This window comes from Pristiophorus japonicus, unplaced genomic scaffold, assembly GCF_044704955.1.
Source record: "Pristiophorus japonicus isolate sPriJap1 unplaced genomic scaffold, sPriJap1.hap1 HAP1_SCAFFOLD_1330, whole genome shotgun sequence".
Classification (NCBI taxonomy): domain Eukaryota; kingdom Metazoa; phylum Chordata; class Chondrichthyes; family Pristiophoridae; genus Pristiophorus; species Pristiophorus japonicus.
The window spans coordinates 32109-53908 of record NW_027250998.1 but is presented as its reverse complement, the minus strand read 5'-3'; the positions used below and the strand labels follow the sequence as shown (position 1 = coordinate 53908).

The 21800-nt window shown below is 50.0% G+C and overlaps 2 long non-coding RNA genes across 2 annotated transcripts; both read right to left on the bottom strand.

The window, feature by feature from the left end:
• Positions 1-6384: 6384 nt before the first annotated feature.
• LOC139242428 (uncharacterized) lies at positions 6385-10484 on the bottom strand. Its single transcript, XR_011589190.1, has 3 exons — positions 10412-10484; positions 8727-8795; positions 6385-6462 (listed from the first exon to the last, which is right to left on the bottom strand). It is a non-coding gene; the product is annotated as an uncharacterized lncRNA (long non-coding RNA).
• Positions 10485-12369: 1885 nt separating this feature from the next.
• Positions 12370-15951, bottom strand: LOC139242427 (uncharacterized). The gene is made up of 4 exons (XR_011589189.1): positions 15885-15951; positions 14117-14215; positions 13957-13980; positions 12370-12398 (listed from the first exon to the last, which is right to left on the bottom strand). It is a non-coding gene; the product is annotated as an uncharacterized lncRNA (long non-coding RNA).
• Between the last annotated feature and the right edge of the window lie 5849 nt (positions 15952-21800).

The window sequence follows — 21800 nt, the reverse complement described above, 5'->3', positions numbered from 1 at the left end:
GCTTTACTCTGTATCTAACCCCCTGTACCTGCCCTGGGAGTGTTTGATGGGACAGTGTAGAGGGAGCTTTACTCTGTATCTAACCCCCTGTACCCGCCCTGGGAGTGTTTGATGGGACAGTGTCGAGGGAGCTTTACTCTGTATCTAACCCCCTGTACCTGCCCTGGGAGTGTTTGATGGGACAGTGTAGAGGGAGCTTTACTCTGTATCTAACCCCCTGTACCTGCCCTGGAAGTGTTTGATGGGACAGTGTAGAGGGAGCTTTACTCTGTATCTAACCCCCTGTACCCACCCTGGGAGTGTTTGATGGGACAGTGTCGAGGGAGCTTTACTCTGTATCTAACCCCCTGTACCTGCCCTGGGAGTGTTTGATGGGACAGTGTAGAGGGAGCTTTACTCTGTATCTAACCCCCTGTAACTGCCCTGGGAGTATGTGATGGGACAGTGTCGAGGGAGCTTTACTCTGTATCTAACCCCCTGTAACTGCCCTGGGAGTGTTTGATGGGACAGTGCAGAGGGAACTTTACATAAGAACATAAGAAATAGGAGCAGGAGTAGGCCATACGGCCCCTCGAGCCTGCTCCACCATTTAATACGATCATTGCTGATCTGATCATGGACTGAGCTCCACTTCCCTGCCCACTCCTCATAACCCCTTATCTCCTTGTCTTAAATATATTCAATGTCCCGGCTTCCACATCTCTCTGAGGCAGCGAATTCCACAGAATTACAACCCTCTGAGAGAAGAAATTTCTCCTCATCTCAGTTTTAAATGGGCGGCCCCTTATTCTAAGACCATGCCCCCTAGTTCTAGTCTCCCCCATCAGTGGGAACATCCTCTCTGCATCCACCTTGTCGAGCCCCCTCATAATCTGATACGTTTCGATAAGATCACCTCTCATTCTTCTGAATTCCAATGAGTAGAGGCCCAACCTACTCAACCTTTCCTCATAAGTCAACCCCCTCATCTCCGGAATCAACCGAGTGAACCTTCTCTGAACTGCCTCCAAAGCAAGTATATCCTTTCGTAAATATGGAAACCAAAACTGCACGCAGTACTCCAGGTGTGGCCTCACCAATACCCTGTATAACTGTAGCAAGACTTCCCTGCTTTTATACTCTATCCCCTTTGCAATAAAGGCCAAGATACCATTGGCCTTCCTGATTACTTGCTGTACCTGCATACTAACCTTTTGTGTTTCATGCACAAGTAACCCCCAGGTCCCGCTGTACTGCGGCACTTTGCAATCTTTCTCCATTTAAATAATAACTTGCTCTTTGATTTTTTTTTCCGCCAAAGTGCATGACCTCACACTTTCCAACATAAAAGTCCATGGGATCCAGGACAAAGGGGCAAGCTGGATCCAAAATTGGCTCGGAGGCAGGAAGCAGAGGGTAATGGTTGATGGGTGTTTTTGTGACTGGAAGGCTGTATCCAGTGGGGTTCCGCAGGGCTCAGTGCTGGGTCCCTTGCTTGTTGTGGTGTATATCAGTGACTTGGACTTGAATGTTGGGGGTATGATTAAGAAGTTTGCAGATGACACTAAAAAGGCCGTGTGGTCGATAATGAAGGAGAAAGCTGCGGACTGCAGGAAGATATCGATCAACAGGTCGGGTGGGCAGAGCAGGGGCAAATGCAGTTCAAACCGGAGCAGTGTGAGGTCATGCATTTGTGGAGGGCTAACAAGGCAAGGGAATACACATTAAATGGTAGGACACTGAGAAATGTAGAGGAACACAGGGACCTTGGAGTGCAGGTCCACAGATCCCTGAAGGTAGCAGGTCTGGTAGATAAGGTGGTTCAGAAGGCATACGGAATACTTGCCTTTATTGGCTGAGGCATGGAATACAAGAGCAGGGAGGTTATGCTTGAACTGGTTAGGCCACAGCTGGAGTACTGCGTGCAGTTCTGGTCACCACCTTGCAGGAAGGATGTGATTGCACTGGAGAGGGTACAGAGGAGATTTACAACAATGTTGTTGGTGGGGAAGTGGAGCTGAGGCCAGGATCGGATCAGCCATGATCCTATTGAATGGCGGAGCAGGCTCGAGGGGCCGTATGGCCGACTCCTGCTAATATGTCTCATGAGAGGTTTAGGGAGGGAATTCCAGAGCTTGGGGCCCAGGCAGCTGAAGGCACGGCCACCGATGGTGGGGTGATGGGGGAGGTGGAATTTGGTCAAGAGGCCAGAATTGGAGGAGCGCAGTTCATCATGTCCAATTCAGTCTGGATGAGCGAGCTTAGGCAACACTTGGGAACATGACATGCGAACACCAGGAGCTGAAAGTTTCAGTGACCGACTCACTAGCAAGAAACAGAAGGGCTTATACATACCAGCTGGAGACCTGATGCCTGCCACATTCTCGTACCCATGCACCTTCTCCTGGCCCACAGACTGCACATCATCATATTGTCCTGCAAAAGAAATTGTGCTTCAGTCAGAGTTCTGTATCCCATCACCTCACGATACTCCGTGTTACCCCCCCTGTACCTGCCCTGGGAGTGTTCGATGGGACAGTGTAGAGGGAGCTTTACTCTGTATCTAACCCGTACTGTACCTGCCCTGGGAGTGTTTGATGGGACAGTGTAGAGGGAACATTACTCTGTATCTAACCCCCTGTACCTGCCCTGGGAGTGTTTAATGGGACAGTGTAGAGGGAGCTTTACTCTGTATCTAACCCCCTGTACCTGCCCTGGGAGTGTTTGATGGGACAGTGTAGAGGGAGCTTTACTCTGTATCTAACCCGTACTGTACCTGCCCTGGGAGTGTTTAATGGGACAGTGTACAGGGAGCTTTACTCTGTATCTAACCCCTGTACCTGCCCTGGGAGTGTTTAATGGGACAGTGTACAGGGAGCTTTACTCTGTATCTAACCCCCTGTACCTGCCCTGGGAGTGTTTGATGGGTCAGTGTAGAGGGAACATTACTCTGTATCTAACCCCCTGTACCTGCCCTGGGAGTGTTTAATGGGACAGTGTACAGGGAGCTTTACTCTGTATCTAACCCCCTGTACCTGCCCTGGGAGTGTTTGATGGGACAGTGTAGAGGAAGCTTTACTCTGTATCTAACCCCCTGTACCTGGCCGGTGAGTGTTTGATGGAACAGTGTAGAGGGAGCTTTACTCTGTATCTAACCCCCTGTACCTGCCCTGGGAGTGTTTGACGGGACAGTGTCGAGGGAGCTTTACTCTGTATCTAACCCACTGTAGCTGCCCTGGGAGTGTTTGATGGGACAGTGTAAACAAGAACACAAGAACATAAGCAATAGGAGCAGGAGTCGGCCATTCGGCCCCTCGAGCCTGCTCCGCCATTTAATACGATCATGGCTGATCTGATCATGGACTCAGCTCCACTTCCCTGCCCGCCCTCTTAATCCCCTTATCGTTTAAGAAAATGTCTATTTCTGTCATAAATTTATTCAATGTCCCAGCCTCCACAGCTCTCTGGGGCAGAGAATTCCACAGATTTACAACCCTCTGAGAGAAGAAATTCCTCCTCATCTCAGTTTTAAATGGGCGGCCCCTTATTCTAAGACCATGCCCCCTAGTTCTAGTCTCCCCCATCAGTGGAAACATCCTCTCTGCATCCACCTTGTCAAGCCCCCTCATAATCTGATACGTTTCGATAAGATCATCTCTCATTCTTCTGAACTCCAATGAGTCTCGGCCCAACCTCCTCAACCATTCCTCATAAGTCAACCCCCTCATCCCCGGAATCAACCGAGTGAACCTTCTCTGAACCGCCTCCAAAGCAAGTATATCCTTTCCTAAATATGGAAACCAAAACTGCACGCAGTACTCCAGGTGTGGCCTCACCAATACCCTGTATAACTGGAGCAAGACTTCCCTGCTTTTATACTCCATCCCCTTTGCAATAAAGGCCAAGATACCATTGGCCTTCCTGATCACTTGCTGTACCTGCATACTAACCTTTTGTGTTTCATGTACAAGTAACCCCCAGGTCCCGCTGTACTGCAGCACTTTGTAATCTTTCTCCATTTAAATAATAACTTGCTCTTTGATTTTTTTTCTGCCAAAGTGCATGACCTCACACTTTCCAACATTATACTCCATCTGCCAAATTTTTGCCCACTCACTTAGCCTGTCTCTGTCCTTTTGCAGATTTTTTGTGTCCTCCTCACACATTGCTTTTCCTCCCATCTTTGTATCGTCAGCAAACTTGTCTACGTTACACTCAGTCCCTTCTTCCAAGTCGTTAATATAGATTGTAAATAGTTGGGGTCCCAGCACTGATCCCTGCGACACCCCACTGGTTACTGATTGCCAACCCGAGAATGACCCATTTATCCCGACTCTCTGTTCTCTGTTAGTTAGCCAATCCTCTATCCATGTTAATATATTACCACCAACCCCGTGAACTTTTATCTTGTGCAGTAACCTTTTATGTGGCACCTTGTCAAATGCCTTCTGGAAATCCAAATACACCACATCCACTGGTTCCCCTTTATCCATCCTGTTCGTTACATCCTCGACGAACTCCAGCAAATTTGTCAAACATGACTTCCCCTTCATAAAACCATGCTGACTCTGCCTGACCAAATTTTGCTTTTCCAAATCTCCTGTTACTGCTTCTTTAATAATGGACTCCAACATTTTCCCAACCACAGATGTTAGGCTAACTGGTCTATAGTTTCCTGCTTTTTGTCTGCCTCCTTATTTAAATAGGGGTAGAGGGAGCTAATGTACAGGGAGATTTACCCTGTATCTAACCCCGTTAATCACCTAATACAGCAATGAGTTATTCACTGTGTCTCTCAATGAACAACTAACTCTGATAGTCTGCATCCCAGAGTACTTAATGAATGGCCCTAGAAATAGTGGATGCATTGGTGATCATTTTCCAACATTCTATAGACTCTGGATCAGTTCCTATGGACTGGAGGGTAGCTAATGTAACACCACTTTTAAAAAAGGAAGGAGAGAGAAAACGGGTAATTATAGACCGGTTAGCCTGACATCAGTAGTGGGGAAAATGTTGGAATCAATTATTAAAGATGTAATAGCAGCGCATTTGGAAAACAGTGACAGGATCGGTCCAAGTCAGCATGGATTTATGAAAGGGAAATCATGCTTGACAAATCTTCTGGAATTTTTTGAGGATGTAACTAGTAGAGTGGACAAGGGAGAACCAGTGGATGTGGTGTATTTAGACTTTCAAAAGGCTTTTGACAAGATCCCACACAAGAGATTGTTGTGCAAAATTAAAGCACATGGTATTGGGGGTAGTGTACTGACGTGGATAGAGAACTGGTTGGCAGACAGGAAGCAGAGAGTCGGGATAAACGGGTCCTTTTCAGAATGGCAGGCAGTGACTAGTGGGGTGCCGCAGGGCTCAGTGCTGGGACCCCAGCTATTTACAATATACATCAATGATTTAGATGAGGGACTTGAATGTAATATCTCCAAGTTTGCAGATGACACTAAGCTGGGTGGCGGTGTGAGCTGTGAGGAGGATGCTAAGAGGCTGCAGGGTGACTTGGACAGGTTAGGTGTGTGGGCAAATGCATGGCAGATGCAGTATAATGTGGATAAATGTGAGGTTATCCACTTTGGGGGCAAAAACAGGAAGGCAGATTATTATCTGAATGGTGACAGATTCGTAAAAATGGAGGTGCAACGAGACCTGGGTGTCATGGTACATTAGTCATTGAAAGTTGGCATGCAGGCGGTGAAGAAGGCAAATGGTATGTTGGCCTTCATAGCGAGAGGATTTGAGTACAGGAGCAGGGAGGTCTTACTGCAGTTGTACAGGGCCTTGGTGAGGCCTTACCTGGAATATTGTGTTCAGTTTTGGTCTCCTAATCTGAGGAAGGACGTTCTTGCTATTGAGGGAGTGCAGCGAAGGTTCACCAGACTGATTCCCGGGATGGCAGGACTGACATATGAGGAAAGACTGGATCAACTAGGTCATATTCAATGGAATTTAGAAGAATGAGAGGGGATCTCATAGAAACATATAAAATTCTGACGGGACTGGACAGGTTAGATGCAGGAAGAATGTTCCCGATGTTGGGGAAGTCCAGAACCAGGGGACACAGTCTAAGGATAAGGGGTAAGATATTTAGGACCGAGATGAGGAGAAACTTCTTCACTCAGAGAATTGTGAACCTGTGGAATTCTCTACCACAGAGAGTTGTTGGGGCCAGTTCGTTAGATATATTCAAAAGGGAGTTAGATGTGGCCCTTACGGCTAAAGGGATCAAGGGGTATGGAGAGAAAGCAGGAATGGGGTACTGAGGGAATGATCAGCCATGATCTTATTGAATGGTGGTGCAGGCTCGAAGGGCCGAATGGCCTACTCCTGCACCTATTGTCTATGTTTTCTGTAATTCCTCACCTGACACACGTTGCCTAATCTCTGTAGGTCCTGAGTTGCTCACAGAAACATTCTTCAAACTCCGCTGTTTTGCTGCATCCTCTGATTCAACATCATCATACTCCCCTTTAAACAGATGGTGATTGGGTTAAAATCCACGTTGGATTACTCTCTGCTACCAGTACGATCAAACATATTTATTTTTCAAGACGAGTTTTCTTCCAGATCGAACCTTCGGAACACACGTCGCACAGGAGGATCCCACTGGGCCCCTCGAGCCCGTGCTGTGCCGGCTCTGTGACAGAGCGACCCCAATCAGTCCCACTCCCCCCCCTGCTCTTTCCCCCACAGCCCCGGCACATTTCCCCTTCCAGTATTTACCCAATTCCCGGTTTGAAAGTCACTATTGAACCTGCTCCGACCGAGCTTTCAGGCAGCGCATTCCCGATCACAACAACCCGCTGCGTTAAAAACATTCTCCCCATCTCCCCCTCTGGTTCCATCGCCGATTATCGTCAATCTGTGTCCCTCTGGTTACCCGCCCTCCTGCTCTCGGGGAACACTTTCTCCTGATTTGCTCCCTCACAACCCCTCGTGATTTCGAACACCTCGATCAAATCTCCCTCTTAACCTTCTCTGTTCCAAGGAGAACACCCCCAGCTTCTCCCGTCTCTACACGTCACTGAAGTTGGAATCAATTATTAAGGATGAAATAGCAGCGCATTTGGAAAGCAGTGACAGGATCGGTCCAAGTCAGCATGGATTTATGAAAGGGGAAATCATGCTTGACAAATCTTCTGGAATTTTTTGAGGATGTAACTAGTAGAGTGGACAAGGGGGCACCAGTGGATGTGGTGCATTTGGACTTTCAAAAGGCTTTTGACAAGGTACCACACAAGAGATTGGTGTGCAAAATTAAAGCACATGGTATTGGGGGTAATGTACTGACGTGGATAGAGAACTGGTTGGCAGACAGGAAGCAGAGAGTCGGGATAAACGGGTCCTTTTCAGAATGGCAGGCAGTGACTAGTGGGGTGCCGCAGGGCTCAGTGCTGGGACCCCAGCTATTTACAATATACATTAATGATTTAGACGAAGGAATTAAATGTAATATCTCCAGGTTTGCAGATGACACTAAGCTGGGTGGCGGTGTGAGCTGTGAGGAGGACGCTAAGAGGCTGCAGGGTGACTTGGACAGGTTAGGTGAGTGGGCAAATACATGGCAGATGCAGTATAATGTGGATAAATGTGAGGTTATCCACTTTGGTGGCAAAAACAGGAAGGCAGATTATTATCTGAATGGTGACAGATTAGGAAAAGGGGAGGTGCAACGAGACCTGGGTGTCATGGTACATCAGTCATTGAAAGTTGGCATGCAGGTACAGCAGGCGGTTAAGAAAGCAAATGGCATGTTGGCCTTCATAGCGAGGGGATTTGAGTATAGGAGCAGGGAGGTCTTACTGCAGTTGTACAGGGCCTTGGTGAGGCCACACCTTGAGTACTGTCTGCAGTTTTGGTCTCCTAACTTGAGGAAGGACATTCTTGCTATTGAGGGAGTGCAGCGAAGGTTCACCAGACTGATTCCCGGGATGGCGGGACTGACATAAGAAGAAAGACTGGATCGACTAGGCTTATATTCACTGGAGTTTAGAAGAATGAGAGGGGATCTCATAGAAACATATAAAATTCTGACGGGTTTAGACAGGTTAGCTGCAGGAAGAATGTTCCCGATGTTGGGGAAGTGCAGAACCAGGGGTCACAATCTAAGGATAAGGGGTAAGCCATTTAGGACCGAGATGAGGAGAAACTTCTTCACTCAGAGAGTGGTGAACCTGTGGAATTCTCTACCACAGAAAGTTGTTGAGACCAGTTCATTGGATATATTCAAAAGGGAGTTAGATGTGGCCCTTACGGCTAAAGGGATCAAGGGGTATGGAGAGAAAGCAGGAAAGGGGTACTGAGGGAATGATCAGCCATGATCATATTGAATGGTGGTGCAGGCTCGAAGGGCCGAATGGCCTCCTCCTGCTCCTATTGTCTATGTTTCTATGTTTCCACGTTCCTGAAGTCCCTCAGCCCCGGGGCCATTGCGGTCAATCTCCTCCGCACCCTTTCCAAGGAAACTTTCTCAACACTGCCCCACGGCGCAGGGAAAATTTGCTCAACCCCATCTCCAAGCTTTGGCTCACTGATCCGACAACAGGACTGGTGACTCCGGAGAAGGACAAAATGTGTTGCATATCTACAGTGCCTCTCACCCCCATCAGAATGTCCCAAAGCGCCTCACAGACACCGAGGTACCAGCCCAACCCACCCCTCTCTCCCCCACTCCTCGCTCAGTCTCCAGGCCTTACAGCGACCCATTCATCTCGGCCAGCAATCTCGGCTACCTGTTGCCACGGTAGCCCGGCGACGAGCGTCGTCATAGTAATTCATCGGTGCCTTCTGACGGTGAGAACCTGAGACAGACAGAGAGAGGAATCAGACCAGCTCACACCACAGTCCCAGAGAACCTCCTCCAGCCCCTACACCCCTCCCTATCTCTGTAACCTCCTCCAGCCCCTACACCCCTCCCTATCTCTGTAACCTCCTCCAGCCCGCACACCCCTCCCTATCTCTGTAACCTCCTCCAGCCCGCACACCCCTCCCTATCTCTGTAACCTCCTCCAGCCCCTACACCCCTCCCTATCTCTGTAACCTCCTCCAGCCCCTACATCCCTCCCTATCTCTGTAACCTCCTCCAGCCCGCACACCCCTCCCTATCTCTGTAACCTCCTCCAGCCCCTACACCCCTCCCTATCTCTGTAACCTCCTCCAGCCCCGGCACCCCTCCCTATCTCTGTAACCCCCTCAAGCCCCTACACCCCTCCCAATCTCTGTAACCTCCTCCAGCCCCTACACCCCTCCCTATCTCTGTAACCTCCTCCAGCCCCTGCACCCCTCCCTATCTCTGTAACCTCCTCCAGCCCCGACACCCCTCCCTATCTTTGTAACCTCCCCCAGCCCTTATACTCCTCCCTACCTCTGTAACCTCCTCCAGCCCCTACACCCCTCCCTATATCTGTAACCACTTCCAGCTCCTACACCCCTCCCTACCTCTGTAACCTCCTCCAGCCCCTACATCCCTCCCTATCTCTGTAACCTCCTCCAGCCCCTATACCCCTCCCTACCTCTGTAATCTCCTCCAGCCCCTACACCCCTCCCTATATCTGTAACCACTTCCAGCCCCTACACCCCTCCCTACCTCTGTAACCTCCTCCAGCCCCTACACCCCTCCCTATCTCTGTAACCTCCTCCAGCCCAAGATGTACCAGAACTGTACACAGTGCTCCAAGTGTGGTCTAACCCAGGTCTATGGAGACCAGAACTGTGCACGGTGCTCCAAGTGTGGTCTAACCCAGGTATATGGAGATCAGAACTGTGTACAGTGCTCCAAGTGTGGTCTAACCCAGGTATATGGAGACCAGAACTGTGCACGGTGCTCCAAGTGTGGTCTAACCCAGGTATATGGAGACAGAACTGTGCACAGTGCTCCAAGTGTGGTCAAACCCAGGTATATGGAGACAGAACTGTGCACAGTGCTCCAAGTGTGGTCTAACCCAGGTATATGGAGACCAGAACTGTGTACAGTGCTCCAAGTGTGATCTAACCCAGGTATATGGAGACCAGAACTGTGTACAGTGCTCCAAGTGTGGTCTAACCCAGGTATATGGAGACAGAACTGTACACAGTGCTCCAAGTGTGATCTAACCCAGGTGTATGGAGACCAGAACTGTGCACGGTGCTCCAAGTGTGGACTAACCCAGGTATATGGAGACCAGAACTGTGCACGGTGCTCCAAGTGTGTTCTAATCGAGGTATATGGAGACCAGAACTGTGCACAGTGCTCCCAGTGTGGTCTAACCCAGGTATATGGAGACCAGAACTGTGCACGGTGCTCCAAGTGTGGTCTAACCCAGGTATATGGAGACCAGAACTGTGCACGGTGCTCCAAGTGTGGTCTAACCGAGTACATCTGTACAGAGGATACTCTGCGCAGTGACTTATCATGAACGTCTCTCTCTGTACAACTAACCATCACTGAGTGAGCCAACATCATCGTAATAATCCTTCCCAGTCTTGTAAATGGGATCGCTGCTTGGTCCTGCAATTTATCAGCAAAATATGGATTATGAATAAAATTCTGCTGTTTAATAAATACAGAGCAAGACTTCAGTTAATTTTGCAAACATTGTCAATCAGTCGCGTAAACTGGAAGTCCAGGAATCTCGTGCAGGAAGCAAAGATTTGTTTTCATTATCTCACAACAGTTGGCCATGACCACACATGCCACAAGATTGTAACGCTCCCTCGACACTGTCCCATCAAACACTCCCAGGGCAGGTACAGGGTGTTAGATACAGAGTAAAGCTCCCTCTACACTGTCCCATCAAACACTCCCCGGGCAGGTACAGGGGGTTAGATACAGAGTAAAGCTCCCTCTACACTGTCCCATCAAACACTCCCAGGGCAGGTACAGGGGGTTAGATACAGAGTAAAGCTCCCGCTACACTGTCCCATCAAACACTCCCAGGGCAGGTACAGGGGGTTCGATACAGAGTAAAGCTCCCTCTACACTGTCCCATCAAACACTCCCAGGGCAGGTACAGGGGGTTAGATACAGTGTAAAGCTCCCTCTACACTGTCCCATCAAACACTCCCCGGGCAGGTACAGGGGGTTAGATACAGAGTAAAGCTCCCTCTACACTGTCCCATCAAACACTCCCAGGGCAGGTACAGGGGGTTAGATACAGAGTAAAGCTCCCTCTACACTGTCCCATCACACACTCCCGGGGCAGGTACAGGGGGTTAGATACAGAGTAAAGCTCCCTCTACACTGTCCCATCAAACACTCCCAGGGCAGGTACAGGGGGTTAGATACAGAGTAAAGCTCCCTCTACACTGTCCCATCAAACACTCCCAGGGCAGGTACTGCACGGGGTTAGATACAGAGTAAAGCTCCCTCTACACTGTCCCATCAAACACTCCCAGGGCAGATACAGGGGGTTAGATACAGAGTAAAGCTCCCTCTACACTGTCCCATCAAACACTCCCAGGGCAGGTACAGGGGGTTAGATACAGAGTAAAGCTCCCCCTACACTGTCCCATCAAACACTCCATGGGCAGGTACAGGGGGTTAGATACAGAGTAAAGCTCCCCCTACACTGTCCCATCAAACACTCCCAGGGCAGGTACAGAGGGTTAGATACAGAGTAAAGCTCCCTCTACACTGTCCCATCAAACACTCCCAGGGCAGGTATAGAGGGTTAGATACAGAGTAAAGCTCCCTCTACACTGTCCCATCAAACACTCCCAGGGCAGGTACAGAGGGTTAGATACAGAGTAAAGCTCCCTCCACACTGTCCCATCAAACACTCCCAGGGCAGGTACAGGGGGTTAGATACAGAGTAAAGCTCCCTCTACACTGTCCCATCAAACACTCCCAGGGCAGGTACAGAGGGTTAGATACAGAGTAAAGCTCCCTCTACACTGTCCCATCAAACACTCCCAGGGCAGGTCTTAACTCACCTCACACACACACACACACACACACACACACACACACAAACAAACACCAAGTCGAGGTTCCAGACTGACTAACTTTCCATCCTAAGAGGAGATATGCAACCGGGAGGGGGTAGGGATTTAACCCCGTGTCACAGAGGTGAACAGTCAACATTTAGACCATAGGACCGCCCACATTCGCAACTTTGAGCCAATGGCGGTAATCCTCATGTTTCCTCACCTGCCGTAACATCCAGATCTTCTATCACGCCCACATCATCGTAGCCAAGGGGCTCACCTCCTGCGGACAGACAAGGTCACAGCGCCTGTGGTCAGTCTAGTCCGCGAGCACTGCACTGGTCCCGCACCACCCCCCCTCCCCGATCCCCGCGCTCCCCCAAATCTCCAAAACACAAACCCCGCTCGGGGAGTCTCACCTCCCATCTCCTGCAGCTCCACATCTCCAGGCATCTCGCCCTCCACGTCATCGTAGTACACCTTCTCCTCCCCGAGGGCTCCTGCGGGCAACGGCCAAGGGGCGTGAGCACACTGACAGGGGGTCCGTGGTCCCTACAGGTGGATGTTAACTCAATCCCCCCCCTCTCCGTCACACCCCAGGTAACTCCCTCCCTCGCTCCCCACGTAACTCCCTCCCCTATCTCCTTCAATCGCCACGTAACTCCCTCCCTCTCTCCATCACTCCCCACAGAACTCTCTCCCCTCGCCATCAATCCCCATGTAACTCCCTCCCCTCTCCATTGCTCTCCCCTCTCGCTCACTCCCCTCTCTGATGCAAATGCATGGCAGATGCAGTATAATGTGGATAAATGTGAGGTTATCCATGTTGGGGGCAAAAACAGAAAGGCAGATTATTATCTGAATGGTGACAGATTAGGCAAAGGGGAGGTGCAACGAGACCTGGGTGTCATGGTACATCAGTCATTGAAGGTTGGCCATGCAGGTACAGCAGGCAGTGAAGAAGGCAAATGGTATGTTGGCCTTCATAGCGAGAGGATTTGAGTATAGGAGCAGGGAGGTCTTACTGCAGTTGTACAGGGCCTTGGTGAGGCCTCACCTGGAATATTGTGTTCAGTTTTGGTCTCCTAATCTGAGGAAGGACATTCTTGCTATTGAGGGAGTGCAGCGAAGGTTCACCAGACTGATTCCCGGGATGGCAGGACTGACATATGAAGAAAGACTGGATCGCCTGGGCTTATATTCACTGGAGTTTAGAAGAATGAGAGGGGATCTCATAGAAACATATAAAATTCTGACGGGACTGGACAGGTTAGATGCAGGAAGAATGTTCCCGATGTTGGGGAAGTCCAGAACCAGGGACACAGTCTAAGGATAAGGGGTAAGCCATTTAGGATCGAGATGAGGAGAAACTTCTTCACCCAGAGAATTGTGAACCTGTGGAATTCTCTACCACAGAAAGTTGTTGGGGTCAGTTCGTTGGATATATTCAAAAGGGAGTTAGATGTGGCCCTTATGGCTAAAGGGATCAAGGGGGTATGGAGAGAAAGCAGGAATGGGGTACTGAGGGGAATGATCAGCCGTGATCATATTGAATGGTGGTGCAGGCTCGAAGGGCCGAATGGCCTACTCCTGCACCTATTGTCTATGTTTCTATGCTCCCCACATAACTCCCTCCCTCTCTCCATCAATCCCCATGTAACTCCCTTCCTCTCTCCATCAATCCTCATGTGACTCCTGCCCTCTCGCCATCACTCCCCACGTAACTCCTTCCCCCGCTCTCCATCACTCCCCACGTAACTCCCTCCCCGCTCTCCATCACTCCCCACGTAACTCCCTCCCTCTCTCCGTCACTCCCCACGTAACTCCCTGCCCTCTCTCCATCACTCCCCACGCAACTCCCTCCCCCGCTCTCCATCACTCCCCACGTAACTCCCTCCCCGCTCTCCATCACTCCCCACGTAACTCCCTCCCTCTCTCCGGCACTCCCCACGTAACTTCCTCCCCGCTCTCCATTTCACTCCCTCCCCCTACTCTCTCCACAGCTACCCCACGTAACTCCTTCCCCAAAGTGCGTCCCTGGGTCGATTTGACACTCACCATTTCCGACGTCATCGTACTTCCCTGCAAAATGAGACAAAAGCATTTCAACCGCTGGGAGCCACTTACTGTCCGCATCTCCGTCGGGTCGTATTAACCCCTAAAGCTAACTCAGCCCCGGAACCCTTCGAGCAGGGGGTACGCACGGATGTACACGTACCTGGGAGGGCCGGAACATCTTCATCATCCATCGTAGGTTCACCCTCGTCATCCACATAATAATCAATCTTGTTGAGCGAAGTACTTGAATTAGTAGCTTCTGAAACGCAAATCAGAAGATCATATCACTGCTTGCAGTCACGAGAATGGTACCAGAACTGAGAGGTGATGTTATCAGGTAAGGATGAACAGGCTAGACTTCTTTTCTCTGGAAAAGACAACGCTGAGGGGTGACCTGATAGACGTCGGAATGGTTACAAAGGTTTTTTGGTAGGGTAGATGCAGAGAAGATGTTTCCCCTTGTGGGGAGACACCAGAACTAGGTGCACAGTTCTGGTCTCCATATACCTGGGTTAGACCACACTTGGAGCACTGTGCACAGTTCTGGTCTCCATATACCTGGGTTACACCACACGTGGAGCACTGTGCACAGTTCTGGTCTCCATATACCTGGGTTAGACCACACTTGGAGCATGTGCACAGTTCTGGTCTCCATATTATATAAAATGATATAGAGGCACTGGAGATGGTGCAGAGTAGATTTACAAGGACGAACCCAGAACTGAGAGGTTATAACTATCAGGAAAGGCTGGGGCTCATTTCTCGAGAGAAGAGAAGGCTGAGGGGTGAGCTGATGGAGGTGTGTAGATTATGAAAGGGTTCGATAGGGTACACGTAGAGAAGATGTTCCCACTTGTGGGGGAGACCAGAACTAGGGGCCATCAATATACGACAGTCACTAATAAATCCAATGGGGAATTCAGGAGAAACTCCTTTACCCAGAGAGGGGTGAGAATGTGGGACTCGCTCCCACAGGGAGGGGTCGAGGCGAGGAGCAGAGATACATTTCAGGGGAAGCTGGATAAACACATGAGGGAGAAAGGAATAGAAGGATATGGTGATGGGGTGAGATGGAGAGGGAGGGAGGGGGCTGGTGTGGAACATAAACCCCGGCACGGAGCGGTGGGACATAAACCCCGGCACGGAGCGGTGGGACATAAACTCCGGCACGGAGCGGTGGGACATAGACCCCGGCACGGAGCGGTGGGACATAAACCCCGGCACGGAGCGGTGGGACATAAACCCCGGCACGGAGCGTTGGGACATAAACCCCGGCACGGAGCGGTGGGACATAAACCCCGGCACGGAGCGGTGGGACATAAACCCCGGCACGGAGCGGTGGGACATAAACCCCGGCACGGAGCGGTGGGACATAAACCCCGGCACGGAGCGGGGGGACATAAACCCCGGCACGGAGCGGTGGGACATAAACCCCGGCACGGAGCGGTGGGACATAAACCCCGGCACGGTGCGGGGGGACATAAACCCCGGCACGGAGCGGTGGGGCATAAACCCCGGCACGGAGCGGTGGGACATAAACCCCGGCACGGAGCGGTGGGACATAAACCCCGGCACGGAGCGGGGGGACATAAACCCCGGCACGGAGCGGTGGGACATAAACCCCGGCACGGAGCGGGGGGACATAAACCCCGGCACGGAGCGGTGGGACATAAACCCCGGCACGGAGCGGTGGGACATAAACCCCGGCACGGAGCGGTGGGACATAAACCCCGGCACGGAGCGGTGGGGCCCAGTGGGCTGTGTATGTTGGGTAAAATGCTTAGTCGTGACATCGCTGGTCGTGGGATCTTGTGTCGGTGCTGTGCGAGCTTTGTCTTCAGGGCCGGCCGACGACAGCTTTGGGGCACACCCCGTCTCACGCCTGTTGCTGTTTCAACGGGACTGGGATCAGGAACGTGGTTACACACCCGAGACGTGCGAGATTTGAGACAGCCGCTTCCCTCCAGCGAAGTCGATGTCTTCATAAATTCCGTACTCCCCCGGAGGGAGCTTCCGGGCACCTTGTGGTTCTGCAAGCACCAGGGAGATGAGTGTCAGGTACGATGATCTCCGCGGCAACACGCGCTGTGCGCACCAACCAGATCCCTGCCGTGAGAACCCACCGTTTTCTGCTTCTAATGATGGCCGAACCGGCCAATTGACCAAATCTTTATAACCCAGCATGCCTTGCAAGGCCAAGAGACCTTGTCGAAGTTTAAGAAAACATAGAAAATTGGGGCAGGAGTGGGCCATTCGGCCTCTCGAGCCTGCACCGCCATTCAATACGATCATGGCTGATCCTCTATCTCAACACCATATTCCCCCTTTCTCCCCATGCCCCTTGATGTCTTTTGTGATGGCTAAAGGGATCAAGGGGTATGGAGAGCAAGCAGGGATGGGGTACTGAAGTTGCATGATCAGCCATGATCATAATGAAGGGTGGTGCAGGCTCGAAGGGCCAAATGGCCTATTCCTGCACCTATTTTCTATGTTTCTATGTTTCCTCCGGGACCACCAGGTACTTTCGTAAAAATTCTCCGGTCGGGAGACAATTGCCCGCAGGAAGCCTCCGATCGGAATTTTCAGGGTCATTGCTTTTGTTGAGGGTACAAACAATACATGTCTTCATCAAGAAGGACTCCCCTGATATAATGAGCTGACACCCGCCCATATATCGACCACGGAATCACTCAGACAAAACCTCGGTTCAACCGATCTTTACTCGGGCATATGCAGGGGAAGAGTGCAGGAATGAACCTTCAAATCACAGAGGTTCCACACACATCTTTAGACAGTTTTTTGAGGGTTGCGTCCCTCCTCCAAAACTTTCTATGACCTCCTGTTGGCCGACAGCTTATAGGAACATAAGAAATAGGAGCAGGAGTAGACCATACGGCCCCTCGAGTCTGCTCCGCCATTCAATAAGATCATGGCTGATCCGATCATAGACTCAGCTCCACTTCCCTGCCCGCCCCCTTATCCCCTTATCGTATAAGAAACTGTCTAACTCTGTCTTAAATATATTCAATGTCCCGGCTTCCACAGCTCTCTGAGGCAGCGAATTCCACAGATTTACAACCCTCTGAGAGAAGAAATTCCTCCTCATCTCAGTTTTAAATGGGCGGCCCCTTATTTTGAGACCATGCCCCCTAGTTCTAGGCTCCCCCATCGGTGGAAACATCCTCTCTGCATCCACCTTGTCGAGCCCCCTCATTATCTTATACGTTTCGATAAGATCGCCTCTCCTTCTTCTGAATTCCAATGAGTAGAGGCCCAACCTCCTCAACCTTTCCTCATAAGTCAACCCCCTCATCTCCGGAATCAACTGAGTGAACCTTCTCTGAACTGCCTCCAAAGCAAGTATATCCTTTCGTAAATATGGAAACCAAAACTGCACGCAGTACTCCAGGTGTGGCCTCACCAATACCCTGTCTAACTGGAGCAAGACTTCCCTGCTTTTATACTCCATCCCCTTTGCAATAAAGGCCAAGATACCATTGGCCTTCCTGATCACTTGCTGTACCTGCATACTAACCTTTTGTGTTTCATGCACAAGTAACCCCCAGGTCCCGCTGTACTGCAGCACTTTGCAATCTTTCTCCATTTAAATAATAACTTGCTCTTTGATTTTTTTTCTGCCAAAGTGCATGACCTCACACTTTCCAACATTATACGCCATCGGCCAAATTTTTGCCCACTCACTGAGCCTGTCTGTGTCCTTTTGCAGATTTTTGTGTCCTCCTCACACATTGCTTTTCCTCCCATCTTTGTATCATCAGCAAACTTGTCTACGTTACACTCAGTCCCTTCTTCCAAGTGGTTAATATAGATTGTAAATAGTTGGGGTCCCAGCACTGATCCCTGCGGCACCCCACTAGTTACTGGTTGCCAAACCGAGAATGAACCATTTATCCCGACTCTCTATCAGTGGAGCTTACATTGATTTGTTGACCCTTATCAGACTGGCCGATGAGTGGACTTCCCAACCCTTCCATCTCCCATCACATGTCTGCCTTCAGGAATGTGTTGTTCTACAGTGTCAACCTTTGCCTCAGTCTCTTATGACGTGTTGTTCAACCTTGCCTCCTAGGGCTTGTTGTGCACCTGGTTTCTTATCAGCCAAAACTACTACTCGGGGGATCAAGGGGTATGGCGAGAAAGCAGGAATGGGGTACTGAAGTTGCATGTTCAGCCATGAACTCATTGAATGGCGGTGCAGGCTAGAAGGGCTGAATGGCCTACTCCTGCACCTATTTTCTATGTTTCTATCCCTATCCCATGAGTTCCAGCCAAAACTATCTCCTTCCCAAAGCTGCTGCTACAATCTATGTTTCCAGACATTGGCGACGAGATCCAACACCGCCTCCAGTGCGCCAGTGCAGCCTTCGGCCGCCTGAGGAAAAGAGTATTTGAAGACCAGGCCCTCAAATCCACCACCAAGCTCATGGTCGACAGGGCTGTAGTGATACCCGCCCTCCTGTATGGCTCAGAGACATGGACCATGTACAGTAGGTACCTCACCCCCAGCTCATGGTCTACAGGGCTGTAGTGATACCCGCCCTCCTGTATGGCCCAGAGACATGGACCATGTACAGTAGACACCTCAAGTCGCTGGAGAAATGCCACCAACGCTGTCTCCGCAAGATCCTGCAAATCCCCCGGGAGGACAGACGCACCAACGTTAGCGTCCTCGACCAGGCCCAACATCCCCAGCATCGAAGCACTGACCACACTCGACCAGCTCCGCTGGGCAGGGCCACATTGTCCGCATGGTACCCCCAGACACAAGACTCCCCAAAGCAAGCGCTCTACTCGGAACTCCTTCACGGGCAAACGAGCCAAAGGTGGGCAGAGGGAACGTTACAAGGGACCACCCTCAAAGCCTCCCTGATAAAGTGCAACACCCCCACCCACACCTGGGAGTCCCTGGGCCCAAAGACCAGTCCGCCCGAAGTGGAGGAAGTGCATCCGGGAGGGCGCTGAGCACCTCGAGTCTCGTCGCCGAGAGCGTGCAGAAACCAAGCGCAGGCAGCGGAAGGAGCGTGCGGCAAACCAGTCCCACCCTCCCCTTCCCTCAACATCTATCTGTCCCTCCCTCCCCTTCCCTCAACGTCTATCTGTCCCACCCTCCCCTTCCCTCAACGTCTATCTGTCCCACCCTCCCCTTCCCTCAACGTCTATCTGTCCCACCTGTGACAGGGACTGTGGCTCTCGTATTGGGCTGTTCAGCCACCTCAGGACTCGTGTTAAGAGTGGAGGCAAGTCTTCCTCGATTCCGAGGGACTGCCGATGATGATATGACTGTCCTTGTTAGGTGCTGTTCCCTTAAATATGTAATTATTCTGTACTAACGTTCAACGCGTTGTTTTGGATACTTAGGATGGTTCATTTACCATCAAACTTTGCTTGTTAGCCTCTCTCCATTTGTAAGCGAGTTTTATAAGCGAGTTTTACATACAATCTGTCAATAGGCGATATATGACAATCCCGACCTTGAGGTGGACGTACTCCCGACAACTCACAACCCCCTAATACTGAGAAACCCTTTTAATCTGGAGCATTTCACATGTTGCATCAATTCATTACGTTCAGTACCCACTTTAGTGACCATCTGTCTGTCTATTTTATCCCCTTACAATACTTTATCCACTTACGCTTTGGTTACTTAGGAAGGTTGCTTCACCATCAATCTTTCCTTCTCTGCCTTCCTCCATTCTGAAACCCATTTTATGCTACAGGGCCATTTTCTATCATGGTTAAGTGAGTTTTACAAACAATCAGTGCATATAAATGAAGTTAGAGACAAAAAGGTTATTCATTAATTGAAGACGTGGAAAATAAGCTTCTTAATTCTAATATCTGTCAAAAGGCGATATCTTACACCGACATCGGCAAATGTACTTCGTGAGGCTTCACTAATCGATGGGGGAACAAAACCCCCTCACGAAACTGTCCCTTACCTCAAACTGTCTCTTCACCTGAAACATAGAAACATAGAAACATAGACAATAGGTGCAGGAGTAGGCCATTCGGCCCTTCTAGCCTGCACCGCCATTCAATGAGTTCATGGCTGAACATGCAACTTCAGTACCCCATTCCTGCTTTCTCACCATACCCCTTGATCCCCCTAGTATTAAGGACTATATCTAACTCCTTTTTGAATATATTTAGAGAATTGGCCTCAACAACTTTCTGTGGTAGAGAATTCCACAGGTTCACCACTCTCTGGGTGAAGAAGTTCCTCCTCATCTCGGTCCTAAATGGCTTACCCCTTATCCTTAGACTGTGACCCCTGGTTCTGGACTTCCCCAACATCAGGAACATTCTTCCTGCATCTAACCTGTCTAAACCCGTCAGAATTTTAAATGTTTCTATGAGGTCCCCTCTCATTCTTCTGAACTCCAGTGAATACAAGCCCAGTTGATCCAGTCTTTCTTGATATGTCAGTCCCGCCATCCCGGGAATCAGTCTGGTGAACCTTCGCTGCACTCCCTCAATAGCAAGAATGTCCTTCCTCAAGTTAGGAGACCAAAACTGTACACAATACTCCAGGTGTGGCCTCACCAAGGCCCTGTACAACTGTAGCAACACCTCCCTGCCCCTGTACTCAAATCCTCTCGCTATGAAGGCCAACATGCCATTTGCTTTCTTAACCGCCTGCTGCACCTGCATGCCAACCTTCAATGACTGATGTACCATGACACCCAGGTCTCGTTGCACCTCCCCTTTTCCTAATCTGTCACCATTCAGATAATAGTCTGTCTCTCTGTTTTTACCACCAAAGTGGATAACCTCACATTTATCCACATTATACTTCATCTGCCATGCATTTGCCCACTCGCCTAACCTATCCAAGTCACTCTGCAACCTCATAGCATCCTTCTCGCAGCTCACACTGCCACCCAACTTAGTGTCATCCGCAAATTTGGAGATACTACATTTAATCCCCTCGTCTAAATCATTAATGTACAGTGTATACAGCTGGGGCCCCAGCACAGAACCTTACGGTACCCCACTAGTCACTGCTTGCCATTCTGAAAAGTCCCCATTTACTCCTACTCTTTGCTTCCTGTCTGACAACCAGTTCTCAATCCATGTCAGCACACTACCCCCAATCCCATGTGCTTTAACTTTGCACATTAATCTCTTGTGTGGGACCTTGTCGAAAGCCTTCTGAAAGGCCAAATACACCACATCAACTGGTTCTCCCTTGTCCACTCTACTGGAAACATCCTCAAAAAATTCCAGAAGACTTGTCAAGCATGATTTCCCTTTCACAAATCCATGCTGACTTGGACCTATCATGTCACCTATTTCCAAATGCGCTGCTATGACATCCTTAATAATTGATTCCATCATTTTACCCACTACCGATGTCAGGCTGACCGGTCTATAATTCCCTGTTTTCTCTCTCCCTCCTTTTTTAAAAAGTGGGGTTACATTGGCTACCCTCCACTCGATAGGAACTGATCCAGAATCTATGGAATGTTGGAAAATGACTGTCAATGCATCTGCTATTTCCAAGGCCACCTCCTTAAGTACTCTGGGATGCAGTCCATCAGACCCTGGGGATTTATCGGCCTTCAATCCCATCAATTTCCCCAACACAATTTCCCGACTAATAAGGATTTCCCTCAGTTCCTCCTCCTTACTAGACCCTCCGACCCTTTTTATAACCGGAAGGTTGTTTGTGTCTTCCTTCGTGAATACCGAACCAAAGTACTAGTTCAATTGGTCCGCCATTTCTTTGTTCCCCGTTATGACTTCCCCTGATTCTGACTGCAGGGGACCTACGTTTGTCTTTACTAACCTTTTTCTCTTTACATATCTATAGAAACTTTTGC